We start from the raw sequence: 14,096 nt of genomic DNA, 5'->3' as shown, positions 1-14,096 counted from the left end.
AAAGAGGGGCAGCTGTAATAGGCCCAATTTGCCCGGCCCAATTTTATAAATAAAAACAAAATTATCAAAACTAAACAGTCCAATAAACGGTCCAAATTACAAAAATCACCAGACCCAATTACAGTGGCCCGATATCTAGCCCAAATCATTTTTAGCCTAATCCAGCCCAACCTAGCCCTAAAACATTTTCAAAACAAAACCTTAAAACAACTATCTGCCTCAGCCGCCGCTAGCCATGTACCAAGCCTTCCGTGCGTGACCAGCCCCCGTACCCAGCTGAGCCATACCGCCACGCGTTCTTTCCACATCACCGCGCCTCCGTACGCCCCATCTGAGCATATACCTGCAACAAAGGAACAGCAAAGCAGAAAACAAAAGGGGCCAGCTAATAGAAAAAAAATAGCAGAAAATAACAAAAAAAAAAGAAGAAAAAAAAGGACTTTCTTTTGTAACTTTCATTTTTATTTTCAACACTGTAAAGGGGTTATACACACACATAATATCAATAGAAAAATCAGAAAAACAAAAGCTGAGTTTTTGGAAGGTGATTTCTTTTTAAAGTTTTTTTTTCTTTATCTATCGTTCTGTTCTGGTTTCTTTTTGGGATATACCTGAAATAAAAAAGGAAAAGGTGAGGATCTCACCTTCGCATGGACGCCGATGAAGCCCTGTTCGCTCCATTCAAATCGAGGCCAGAGGGGTTTCACATTCGGAGGCGGCAGAGGGGAATGATTCGGGTCTAAAGTCGCTAAGGGGACTAATGATTTAGGGTTTTTTTTATGGAATTTATATTAGTGAAACGACACCGTTTGGGCCTTGCTTCGATGGCACCAAAACGGTGTCGTATTGGACCAAAATCGATGACCCGACCTAGACACCGATAGATCCGCGTGTTCTGGCATGGAGAGGGATATTTGCGCAAATGGTCCCTTGATTTTTATAGCGTGTTTAAATAGATCTTTTTATTTCCTTTAAATTTTGCCCCGCTTTTTAGTATTTTTGTTTCACTTTAGTCCTTCGCATAAAACGCTGCGTTTTGGAAGGGAGGGAATATTTCCCACTCGCCCCCATATAATTCGCGCGTTGCGATATAGTCCCCGGCTTTGTTTTAATTACATTAATTTCTTGTTAATTTAGACTTAATTGCGATTTAACCTTTTTGACATTTGTTTTTTTATTAATTCATTAATTATATTATTATTATTATTAGTACATTCGGTCATATTTTCATTTATGTTTTTGTGCATTATTTTATTACATATATTATCATTTTGAGTTTTAATTATATTATTATTATAATTTTATAATGTGTTATTTTATTCGACATAATATATTATCGATTACATGTTATTATATTATTTCCACTTATTTCATACATAATTTATTTCATTTGAAATACTCCATTATACTTTATTTATTCCAACCTTTTATACGTACTATTATACATATACCATTATATGAAGTTTTTCAACCCTTATGCATTACTCATTTAAATTAATATATGTATATTATTTAATGTGTTTTGATTTATTTTTATATAATATTTACTTTAAAATTTATTTGGATACTATTATTTTATGTAGTATTTATTTTTAACTATATTAAAAATTTATATCAAATTTATATATATTATTTATTTTAAATTTATTCTAATATATAATTTCCTTTCTTTCATGTTATTGTTTATTTTTCAAAACTTGTTGCATTTTTTTTGTATTAATTTGCTTGGAGCTTCGTTTAAGATTAGTTTTTAGTTCATTAGCTTTTGAATATTAAAACTATTATTTGTATGTGATGTGAGATAATTGCTCTTACGTGTATTGTATTGTTTGCTCATATCTATCGCGTCTTTGTCGTTCATTCGCGTACATTTTAATTTACGAATCACCATTCCGCGTTGTATGTTATTATTTGATTGTTTTATTTGTTTAAAAGATTACGTTTAATATCATTCAAGTATCGAGAGCTTTTTTATTCAAATTTTTTTTTAAAAAAATAATAACGCGACACTCGGGATTTGTGATCCTCGAAAAGATTGTGTCCTAACTCACTGGATTCCAATCTTCCTCGGGATCTAAGAGACCAAATATTCCTTTTAATTAACATAAATAAAAAGCTCATTCTCGAGAATTCGATATGTGGTGTCCTAACGTATTGGATATGACATATTGTTCTCTCGAGACGAGGATTTTTCTAATAAATGAAAATAAATGAAATATTCGATATTTAGGAATTTTGTGAAATCGAGCCCTAACTTACTGGGTTTTGATTTTCTCATTTGACCCAAATAATCAAATACCCTTCTCAAAATGCATAAGTTTTAAAGGTCAAGAGATAAACTTAATTTTGAGGATTTAAAATGTCGCACTCTAACTCACTGAATGTGACAATTTATTTCTTCGAAATAAGTGATCCTTACCATCCAATTCATTTTACCCAAATTTTCTTTTCAAAGGATCGTATTTTAAAACCTTTTCAAAATTTCGACATTAAGACATTAAACAATCAAATCGGTACCAATTTTGGGCGTCACGAGGGTGCTAACCCTTCCTTGTGCGTAACCGACTCCCGAACCTGTTTTCTCAAAATTCTCAAACCTAAAATCATTTTAATGGTGAACCGGTCACACCTTAATAAAAGATCGGTGGCGACTCCTACTTTTCATTTTTAAAAGTCGATTCCGCTTTATAAAAAAATGGTTTCGACAGTATGTGCATTGATGAACACGTAGGGTCATTACAAATATTTGAAATGAACCTTGATGAATCTGGGAAGAACATAAGAACATATATAAAGGTGAGAATAATATAGCATTTCAAGTTGCAACTCTAGTTGTAACCGGTGATAATGCTGCTATTGAATAACTCCGAAAGTAGATGGCTTTGCTTACACATATCTAGAAGGAACAAGAAGTCTGATGTTGCAAAACACTTCTCTAAAAGCAAAAGCAAAGGTGTAGTGATCAATGATGAATCCATCGGAGAAAAGAAGAAATGTATACAATGTCATGTATGTCATGGCTTTAGACACATTCAAGTAGAGTGTGTTAATACACTCAAGAACAAAAAAAGCTTTTTGTGTTACTTGGAGTGATGAAGGCTCTTCTAGCAGTTCAAATAAGGACGATGAGCATGTTAGCAACTATATTGCTATCACCACTTTTTTCAATAATCCAACTGTAACTGATTCAGAAGCTGATAGTGACTCTGATATAGAATCAAATGGAGAGTTCTTGGAGACTTACAAGACGATGTTGGAAAAATGAAAGCATATTTGCATTATAAATAATGTAGTTAATAATGATGTAATCCTGACGATACCGAGTTGTATTAGTAATAGTCTTGACAATTTAATAATGACAATTTACAAGACTTACAGTCGGTAATAACATCATTCATTCAATGTGATCTTGATGGAATTGAGTCGTATTAATAGTGATGCAATTTTAGACATTGCAACATCAACATGGTTGTCATATCTTCTACGGCTGTGGTGTATAATCGTTATTCTCTTTCCACTATAGCACCATTCACTTGAAATCTCGAAGGATCAGTGGCTATTTTGAAGGATGACAAAAAAAAAGACAAGAAATAAGAAACAACTTTATAACAAAGAATAAAGAAGAAGAAGAAGAAGGAAGAGGATGAGGGCTGGAAAACCAACTACCAACAGTTGGATCTCGTAAGACATATTCTGGGTTGGGTTACAGTAAAGGTTACCACCTGATGAAAATGTCACATTATAATCATTAGGACTACCAAGTCAATATTCAGATCAAAGTCATGCCTGTATGCAGATGGTCGTCTAGGCACAGACCGTAACAACCCGATTTTAACTCTAATCAGATAAAGTGGTTTCGGGACCACAAATTCGAGTTAAAAAAATATTTTAAAATTATTTTTGGCATTTATAATGAGTGAATTACTATATGTGAAAATTTTGTACAAAAATTTAATTGTTCGAGGGTTCAATCTGATAAAAAGGGCTTACTCGCGTAAAATAAAATTTAGGGGTTAAATTTAAAAGCACCCAATTGTTCTTGTCTTGTTAAATGGGAGGAGTTAAGAAGTAATTAGCCCATAAATTAGATAGCGGGTGACCATTGCCCTTGTATTATGTGTTTTATAATTTATTCAAATAAGGTTAAAATAGTAAATTAAAATACATGTTAATATAGGTTAATTAAAACAAAAGAAAAATAAATCTATCATCATCTTCCTTCTATTGCCGAATTTGAAATAAGAGAAAAAGAGTAACCTAGCTATATTCGGCCATTGATGAGCTCAAATAAAGGTTAATTCTTTGTTCGGTTTTTGATAATTTTTACGTTTTTGAGATCATTGCTTTGTGTACTACAAGACCCATGTTTTAATTTTTAGAATTGGTGTTAATTTTGTGATATGCCATTGGTGAATTCTTGAGCTTTGTGATAGTTGATGATGAAATATGAAAGATAAGTGAAAGATTAACAATTTTATCTTTGAATTTTTAGTGAAATTGAGTAATTAGGACTAATTTGTGAAATTAAATTTTTGAGGGGCTAAAATGTGAAATAAATGAATTATGTGGACTTGTATGAACACTAGGGATATTTGGCCCTTGTATATTGTAGACAAATTTTGTGTATTTTGTGTTTTATGCAATATGGACTAAATTGCAAAAAGTGTAAATGTCAGGGGTAAAATAGTAATTTTCTCATTTATATGTTTTTGGATTAAATTGAATATAATAAGATTTAACTAGCTCATTTTGAATATATTTAGATCAAGAACCAAAGAAATCGGAGTTGGATCTGAATCTATTATATAATTTTTTTTCTTACAATATGTCCACTGAACCAACATCTATTGAGGGTTGTGTTACACCTCCTGTTTCGATAGATTCTGGAAATTCGGTAGTTGAAGCTTCAAGCCAAACAAAGGGGACTATTGGGAAAATAAAAGTCATTCTTCAAAGGTCAGAAGTTTGGTCTCACATCACTAAATTTATTAATAGTGAGGGTGCAAGCAATTCTAAATGTAATTATTGTGAATTTTTTTTATTGTTATATGAAAAAAAATGGTATGGAGTAATTGAAATATCATATCGGTTCATGAAAGAAAAATTCTAGTAATGTTGTTGACACTAACCAAGGGCAACTAGTTTTACCAAGAAAGAGAGTTGAAGGGGGAACGATATCTTTCAACTTGGAGATTTGATCAAGAAGCATGTAGGAAAGGGTTAGCACAAATGGTTGTGATTGATGAATTACCTTTCAAGTTTGTTGAAAGTGAAGGCTTTAAGAAATTTATGTTCGTAGCATGTCCATGGTTTCATATTAGTTCACGAACTATTATGACTAGGGATGTTTATCAATTGTATTTAGATGAAAGGACAAAGATAAAACAATTTTTGAAAAGTTCTTGGTCTAGAGTTTACTTAACTACTGACACATGGACTTCTTTGCAAAGAGTTAATTATTTGTGTATCACTACTCACTTTATTGATAACGATTGAAAATTGAATAAAAAGATTTTAAATTTTTTTTCCAATTTCTAGTTATAAGGGTGAGTCCATCAGGATGGTGATTGAGAAATGCTTGTTGAATTGAGGTATTGATAAGTTGTTTACTGTTACTATTGATAATGCAAGTTCAAATGATGTTGTTATTGGTTATTTGAGAAAAAAATTTAACCCTCGATTGGGTTCATTTCAAAATGGTAAATATCTTCACATGAAATGCATGACACACATTGTGAATTTGATTATTGTTAAAGGCTTAAAGGAAATGAATGAATCTGCTGAACGTGTTAGAAGGTTGTTAGATATGTGAGACAATCTCCAGCTAGATTACAAAATTTTAATGAGTGTGTTGTGGTGGAAAAGATAGAGTGTAAGAAGATGTTGTGCCATGATGTTTGTACTAGTTGGAACTAGACCTACTAAATGTTAGACACTACTCAGAACTTTGAGAGAGCTTTTGAGAGATTTAAGGAGCAAGATACAAACTTTAAAGCTGAACTTGAAAGAGGAGAGGGTTGGCCTAGTGTGGATGATTGGGCTAGTGTTGGAAACTTGAGAGATTTCTTGGAATACTTTTATAAAGTCACTTTGTGTATATCTGTCACTTTATATGTCATATCCAATAATTTTTTTGACAAGTTGGTGGTCACTAAACTAACTATAATTACGACAAAGGCAAACACACCTATCGAACAATAGTATAGCTATGGTAAGTAGGGAATATCGTATCCACAAGTACTAAAAGTACCAGTAATTACCTTTTTTTCTATTATTTAGCCAAAAAATTGAAGTGACCATTTTTAATCTAAAATTACTAAATTAATCTAACTAAGAACACAACAGAGAATGAAATAGGAAAATAATCGAAGATAACCAATGAGATAGACAATACCCAAGAAGAATCCACCTAGACTTGACATATTATTATGAATCTAAATTAAATGATTTATTTACTTATGTCTTGATCCGTAAAAATCCCTAAATTATGTTAATATCTCTTTTGAGAGTAAGAACAACTGACTCTAGGTCGATTAATTGAAATCTCTTTCTAATTAAAACCCTTATTGTCACATTAACTTTATTTATGGATTCCCCTATTAGATTTGACTCTAATCCGGTAGATTTATGTTGTCCTATTTCTAGGATTGCATGCAACTCCACTCAATTATGTTAGATCTACTCTTCAATAGGGACTTTTGCTCCACTGAAATAAGCACATTAAACTTGAATTAATATATCAGAAATATTAAAACAAGAAATAAGCATACATAATTGAGAATAAGAATCAAGTATTTATCGCAAAATAAAAAATCAAATAATAAGATTCATCATTGGTTTTATTTTCCCTAAGTATCTAGGGAATTTAGTTCATAATCCTGAATGAAAACATTTCAAAGTCAAAATAACCACAAGATATAAAACTTCGAAAGAGATTAAATAGAGATCTTCGATCTTGAGGGAGATCCGCTTCTGAGTTGATTTTGATGGCGTTCTTTGATATTCTTTGAATGCCCCATCATGTTTTCTTCTAATTGGTATTTATGGACTTTAGAATGCTCAGAAAGCCTAAAAATTGAGTTTTTCCACGTATTTGGAAAGCAGGGTGCAATATCGACACGGGCTTGCACATGGGCATGTGCCAGCCCGTGTAGAAATGCCCAGGCCGTGTGGATCCTGAAAACAGCTCTATTTGTCTGATTTTGGCTCATTTTTCGCTCCTTTTCTCCCAAATGCTCTCTTAAGTATAAAAACATGAATTTAAAGGATTAGGGGTATCAAATTCACTAATTTACATAATTAATAATCCAAAAACGCATTAAGAATGGGATTAAAAAATGTTACTTTCATAGCTTATCAAATATCCTCACACTTAAGCATTTGCTTGTCCTCAAGCAAAATCCTCAACTCACAATTAAAATTAATCTTTCTCAACTTATAATTCTCATCAATAATATTTCGACATAATTCACAAATAATCATACATTGATAATTCAACTAAAAGAGCACTAAAGATTCAAACAATCCAAGTCGAACATTTTTAAAGCATGAAAACATAGGTATTTTTCCTTATCTAAGTAATTACCTTCAATTCAAAATCGACAAGAATTGACATCCTCACCAAAGATTCACTCAAATCACTCAAAGTGTTTAAGGTTCAATAATAATACTCAATAGTCAAACATGAAAAGTCATTACTATAAGCTTGCATGAAAATCAAATCTCCACCACTATAAAATGATATGATACACAAATCAAAAGGTCTTTAAGAGGTTGTAATGGGGCTTAGGTTAAGGGTGTGGAGAAAGGCTGAAAAAGTTGGTTAAAATTGAGATCGAATTGATAAATTATCAAACTAGAAAAATAAACAAATGTTGAATTAAAAAATAATTACATCAATCGAAAACTATTCAATAATAAAAACGAGCTTCTTCTCAAAATATGAATTTAACTATTCAAGCTCAATCAACATAGAACTAAATAATGATCAATATTTTTTATTATATTTTTTTCGATTTTTTAACAATAAGAAATAATTCAGCAAATCAAACAAAAGAGCATAATTAGGCAACTAACCAAATTAAATCTTGACAAAAAAGGAGTCAATAAAACGGGAAAAATTTTCAACAAAAAAATGAGTTATGGGTTAACATTAATGGGTAAATCAAGAAACTGTATTTTAGGCTCAACGGGGTTCACTAAGGGTTAATTATGTAGGTAAGCTTTTTATGGGATAAGTGGGTTAAAACCTAAGTGCCTTTATCATCTCAGTATATCAAATAAAGGTCTCAACATGTATAATCGACGCAAGTTCTAGAATAGCAAATCAAATTGACACACTCATAACCAATAATAAAATGAGTAAGAAAAATGTATGCTTTAAAGGTTCAAAATCTCACAAAAAAATCATGATTTTTTTTATGTCAACCTTGCAAATCTCAAACTTCAAGGTAGTACTTCAATTTAGGGAAACAACCTAAAAATTTTAATTACTGAAAAATAACTTACCATGCTTGATTCTCTCATATCTTAAAGTTTAAATCAACCAATACACAATTATCTATGAATTTTATCCAAAACACATCAATAAAAATCGCAAATTGATAAAAATTTATTCTAATAGAAGTATAAAAAAATTACTTAAACAAAAGACATAATTCAGAGATTTTCTAATAAATATATAAATAACCTCCCCACACTTAAGATGTACATTGCCCACAATGTACAAACAAATATAATCACAGTATAAACAGAATATCATAAGAGAGGGGGAAAACTGAAACTGCCCTAAATATTAGAGAAATTGCCAAAATGGTGAAAAGCAAAATTGTAGACAAATCTAGATGTAGTGCATGATTCCGAGCAAACTAATAATAAAATAAACACAAATAGTGAAGATTAAGGGGTTATAACTCAATTAAATACAACCATAAAAATATATTTCAAAAAATAATAATTAAAATAAGTTTAAGAAAATAAAAAAAAGTAAAGCAACTAAAACAAAATTAAAAAGAAAGATAAAAAAAATAAAATGATAAAAAGAAAAAAATAATAAACTCAATGATACCAATAAACTTAAAGGTAATTGTAATAATAATAGTAAAAAATATTAAAAATAATAAAAATAGCATAAAAATTAAAATAAATTTAAAATTTAAGTATAAGAATAATAAATAAAATAAAAAAATTAGGAAAATAAAAATAAAAAATATAAATAATAAAAAGGGTAGCTTGGTTGGGGAAGAAGAAAAAGACAAATTGAAAAAGGAATTCTAGGGTTTAGGCTACATAGCCGTGGAGTATTTTTAGCCCGTGTGCAATTAAAAATTAACCCAGTTTTCACACGGTCATGTGCCAGGCTATGTGTGTTTTCCTTCGCTTCTCCCACGCCCATGTGAGATCCCACACGTTCGAGTGGCCAGACCGTGTGGGTCACACGACCATGTCACCAGGCCGTGTAACTCACTGTCGATTACCCTATTTCACACACGGCCTGCAACATGCCCATGTGTCCAGGCCGTGTGTTCCATACACCTGTGTGTCCAGGCCGTGTGGGTAAAAAACACCCCATTTTTAAAAAAAAATTTAAATTAGCATGCAATGGAATTAAAAACATTAGCAAAAGTTAAACATTCGGGTTGCCTCTCGAGAAGCGCTTATTTAAAGTCTAAGCTCAACTTACCTCATATTCGCACAGTCACGGTGGTTCGCGGAGTCGAAACTCTTCTTTCTTGTAATCAATTCTATTATCAAAATAAGGTTTAAGTCGAGTACTATTTACCTTAAATGTGCCAAATTCAGAATGAGTTACCTCAACTGTATCGTATGGGAAGAAATTTAGTACTGTAAAGGGATTTGATCCATTTGCATCAAGCTCCGAAGTGACAATTTGAGGATCCGTGTCTAAAACAATAAAATCAACTGGGAATATGAATTTATCAAATTTTACAAGAATATTTTCAATAATACCACTAGAAAATCTAATGATTCTATCTGCTAATTGAATACTCATCCTAGTTTGTTTGTGTTTTCCAAGACCTAATTATTTAAACATTTTATAGGGCATGGCATTAATACTTGCCCCTAAATCAGCCAAAGCATTATTAATATTCAAACTACCAATTAAATAATGAATAGTAAAACTCCTTGGATCTTTCAATTTGTTAGGTAGTTTATTTTGCAAAATGACTGAGCAAACTGCATTTAACTCCACATGCGATGAATCATCTAACTTCCTCTTGTTCGTCAAAAGCTCCTTTAAAAATTTAACGGGATTGGGCATCTGCGAAAGAGCTTCAATAAATGGTAAGTTAATATGTAATTTTTTAGAATTACCAAATTGTTCATTCGTGTGGTTTTTCTTCGTCGCGTTAGGATATGACACTCGAGGTTTATATTATTTACCAACCGATTTTTGCTAATTCTGGCTTACCTCAACCTTACCGTTACTTACCACACTTTCTTGCCTCGGTTCTGATTCATATTCAACTAACCCTTCTTCATCTCAAATAGTAGTTGCATGAAGCTGCTCTCTTCGGTTAGTTTCGGTATTGCTAGGTAAGCTACCTTGTGGTCTTTCTAAGATTAGCTTAGCAAGATGACCTATTTGGTTTTCGAGCCCTTGAATTGACACTTGCTAATTTTTAAGTGCTACTTCAGTGTTTTGAAAGTGGGTTTCTGACACTGAGATAAAATTCGTCAACATCTCCTCAAGGTTCGGCTTCTTCTCTCGTTGATAATGTTATTTTTGAAAGCCTGGAGGGGGTTGTGCTCTTTGATTTCCTTGACCACCCCAAGAGAAATTGGGATGGTTCCTCCAACCTACATTATAGGTGTTACTATAATGATTATTTTGAGGCCTAGAATTATTACCCATATAGTTGATTTGTTCGTTCTCTATGCTGGATCGTAATATTTTGGATTATTCATTCCTCCTCCATTCGTATCGCACTGCAAACACATAAACCATCAATTTTTTTATTTAAAAGTTCTACCTAATTCGATAACATGGTGACCGCATCTAAGCTAAAAACACCAGCTACTTTTATCAGCTTTGTCCTCATGACTTGCCACTGATAATTATTCAGTGCCATTTCCTCTATAAACTCATACGTTGCTTCAGGTGTTTTATTGTTCAGAGTACCACCGACTACTGCATCGATTAATTGTCTAGTTGAGGGATTCAAACCGTTGTAGAAGGTTTGAACCTGTAGCCATAAAGGTAACCCATGGTGAGGGCACCTTCTCAATAAATACTTATACCTCTCCCATGCATCATATAAGGTTTCTAAGTCGATTTGAATGAAGGAAGATATATCATTCTTCAACTTGGCCTTCTTAGCCGGTGAAAAGTATTTCAGTAGGAATTTCTCAATCATTTGATCCCATGTAGTGATAAAACCTCGTGGTAAAGAATTTAACCACTGTTTAGCTTTGTTCCTCAACGAGAAAGGGAATAACCGTAGGTGAATGGTGTCGTCAGAAATGCCATTTATCTTAAAAGTATCATAGACTTCTAGAAAATTAGCCAAATGAGTATTTGGATCTTCGTCTTGCAAACCATCGAACTGAACAAATTGTTGTACCATCTAAATAGGTGTTCAACTTCAGTTTGAAATTATTTGCAGCAATAATGGGTCTCATAATACTCAATTTAGCCCCAGTTAGAGTGGGCTTGACATAATCGTACATAGTACGAAGAGCAATTTAGATTTGTAGGATTCGCAGCAACCGCAGGAGGTAACTAATTATTCTAATTATCACCCATCTCCTCAGTAATAATAACATCCTCTTACTCGTCTACTATACTCTGTCGACTTAGCCTTGCTTCTTTACGATTCCTACGAGCTGTACTTTCAATTTCACTGTCAAATAGTAATGGTCCCGGCAGCTTTCTTCTAATCATAAACTAAAGGAACCTACCAGAAGCAAATAAATGAAAAATTATAAAACAAAAACTAAACTAAAAATATTAAATAAAAATACAATAAAATAAATGGCTAAATTAATAAAAATTAAGTGTTCCTAATATTTTAGTATCTGGAAATGGTGCCAAAAACTTGATGGTCACTAAACTAACTATAATTACGACAAAGGCAAGTGCACCTATCGAAAAATAGTATAGCTACAGTGAGTAGGGAATATTATAATCACGAGAACTAAAAGTACCAGTAATTACCATTTTTATATTATTTAGCCAACAAATTAGAGTGATTGTTTTTAATCTAAAATTACTAAACTAATTTAATTAAGAACACAACAGAGAATGGAATAGGAAAATAATCGAAGATAACTAATGAGATAGAAAATACCCAGGAAAGAATCCACCTAGACTTCACATATTATTATGAATCTAAATTAAACGATTTATTCACTTGTGTCTTGATCCGAAAAAATCCCTAAATTATGTTAATTTCTCTTTCGAGAGTAAGAACAATTGACTCTAGGTTGATTAATTGAAATCTCTTTCTAATTGAAACTCTATTGTCCAATTAACTCGATTTATGGATTCTCCTATTAGATTTGACTCTAATCCGGTATATTTATATCGTCCTATTTCCAGGATTGCATGCAATTCCACTCAAATATGCTATATCTACTCTTAAACAGAGACTTTTGCTCTGCTGAAATAAGCACATTAAACTTGAATTAATATCTCAGAAATATTAAAACAAGAAATAATCATACATAATTGAGAATAAGAATTAAGTATTTATTGCGTAAATCAGAAATCAAATAATAAGATTCATCATAAGTTTCATCTTCCCTAGGTATCTAGGGAATTTAGTTCATAATCCTGAATAAAAACATCTCAATGTCAGAATAACCACAAGACATAAAGAAACTGAATAAAACTTCGAAAGAAATTAAATGTAGATCTTCGATCTTAAGGGAGATCCACTTCCGAGTTGATTCTGATGGCGTTCTTCGAGTGCTTTCTTAGATCTTCTCTGAGTGCCCCCTTAGGTCTTCTTCTAATTGGTATTTATAGACTTTAGAATGCTCAGAAAGCCTAAAAATTGAATTTTTCCGCGTATTTGGGAAGCAGGGTACGATATCAACACGGGCTAGCACACGGGTGTGTGGCCAGCCCGTGTGGAAATGCCCAGGCCGTGTGGATCTTGAAAACAACTCTATTTGTCTGACTTTGGCTCGTTTTTCACTCTTTTCGCTCCCAAATGCTCTCCTAAGTATAGAAACATGAAATTAAAGGATTAGGAGCATCGAATTCACTAATTTATATAATTAATCATCCAAAAATGCATTAAGAATGAGATTAAAATATGTTACTTTTACAGCTTATCACGAACTTTCTGAAATTGATATTCTTTTACAAGATGCTCAGTCAAATATTGATGTTGATTCCAATGTTATGACCATGAAGATGAAAGACAAGTATGATAAGTGTTAGGGTGATATTGATAAGATAAATTTTCTTATTTGTTGCTTGTGTTTCAGCTCCTAGATAAAAATTAAAATATCTTGAATTTGCACTTAGTGAAATGTCTAATTTTGAAAAAACTTGTGAAATGATGCAAAAATTGAAGGAAGCTTTGTATGAATTGTTTGATGAGTATAAGCCTCCATTTCATAGTACTTGTAGCCAATCGAGTGTGCCAGCACATGTTCCTCTCAGTGAACCACAACAAAAAATGAAAAGGCGTATGCAAGCTTTGTATAAAAAGAGTGAGTTGGAAAATGGTGGTGAAGATAAAACATCTGAATTGGATAATTATCTAGCCAAGGCTAATGAGAATTTTTTAAAAGATTTTGATATTTTATTGTGGTGGAAAGTGAATAGCTCTAGATTTCCCACTCTTTCGAAGATGGCCAGAGATGTGTTAACTATATCGGTTTCTACAATTGCTTCAGGGTCTGCCTTTAGCACCGGGGGGCGTGTGCTTGATCAATTTAAGAGTTCTTTAACTCCTAAAATTGTACAAGCTCTTGTGTGTACTCAAGATTAGATTAGAAAATCATCATCACAAGAAGACATAAAAAAGATTAAAGAACAAATCCAAGAGCTTGACAAGATTGAAAATGGTATATTTATTTTTAATTAATAGTTTCAATTTTTTTACCACATCACTCCTACA

At 32.1% G+C, this 14,096-nt stretch overlaps 1 non-coding gene across 1 annotated transcript; it reads left to right on the top strand.

Moving 5' to 3' along the window:
- Positions 1-11,223: 11,223 nt before the first annotated feature.
- Positions 11,224-11,330, top strand: LOC121214164 (small nucleolar RNA R71). The gene has a single exon (XR_005909750.1). It is a non-coding gene; the product is annotated as a small nucleolar RNA R71 (small nucleolar RNA).
- Positions 11,331-14,096: the final 2,766 nt, after the last annotated feature.

The sequence above is a fragment of the Gossypium hirsutum genome, chromosome D01, assembly GCF_007990345.1.
Source record: "Gossypium hirsutum isolate 1008001.06 chromosome D01, Gossypium_hirsutum_v2.1, whole genome shotgun sequence".
In the NCBI taxonomy this organism is placed as follows: Eukaryota; Viridiplantae; Streptophyta; class Magnoliopsida; order Malvales; family Malvaceae; genus Gossypium; species Gossypium hirsutum.
This window is presented reverse-complemented; position numbering and strand designations above follow the sequence as displayed.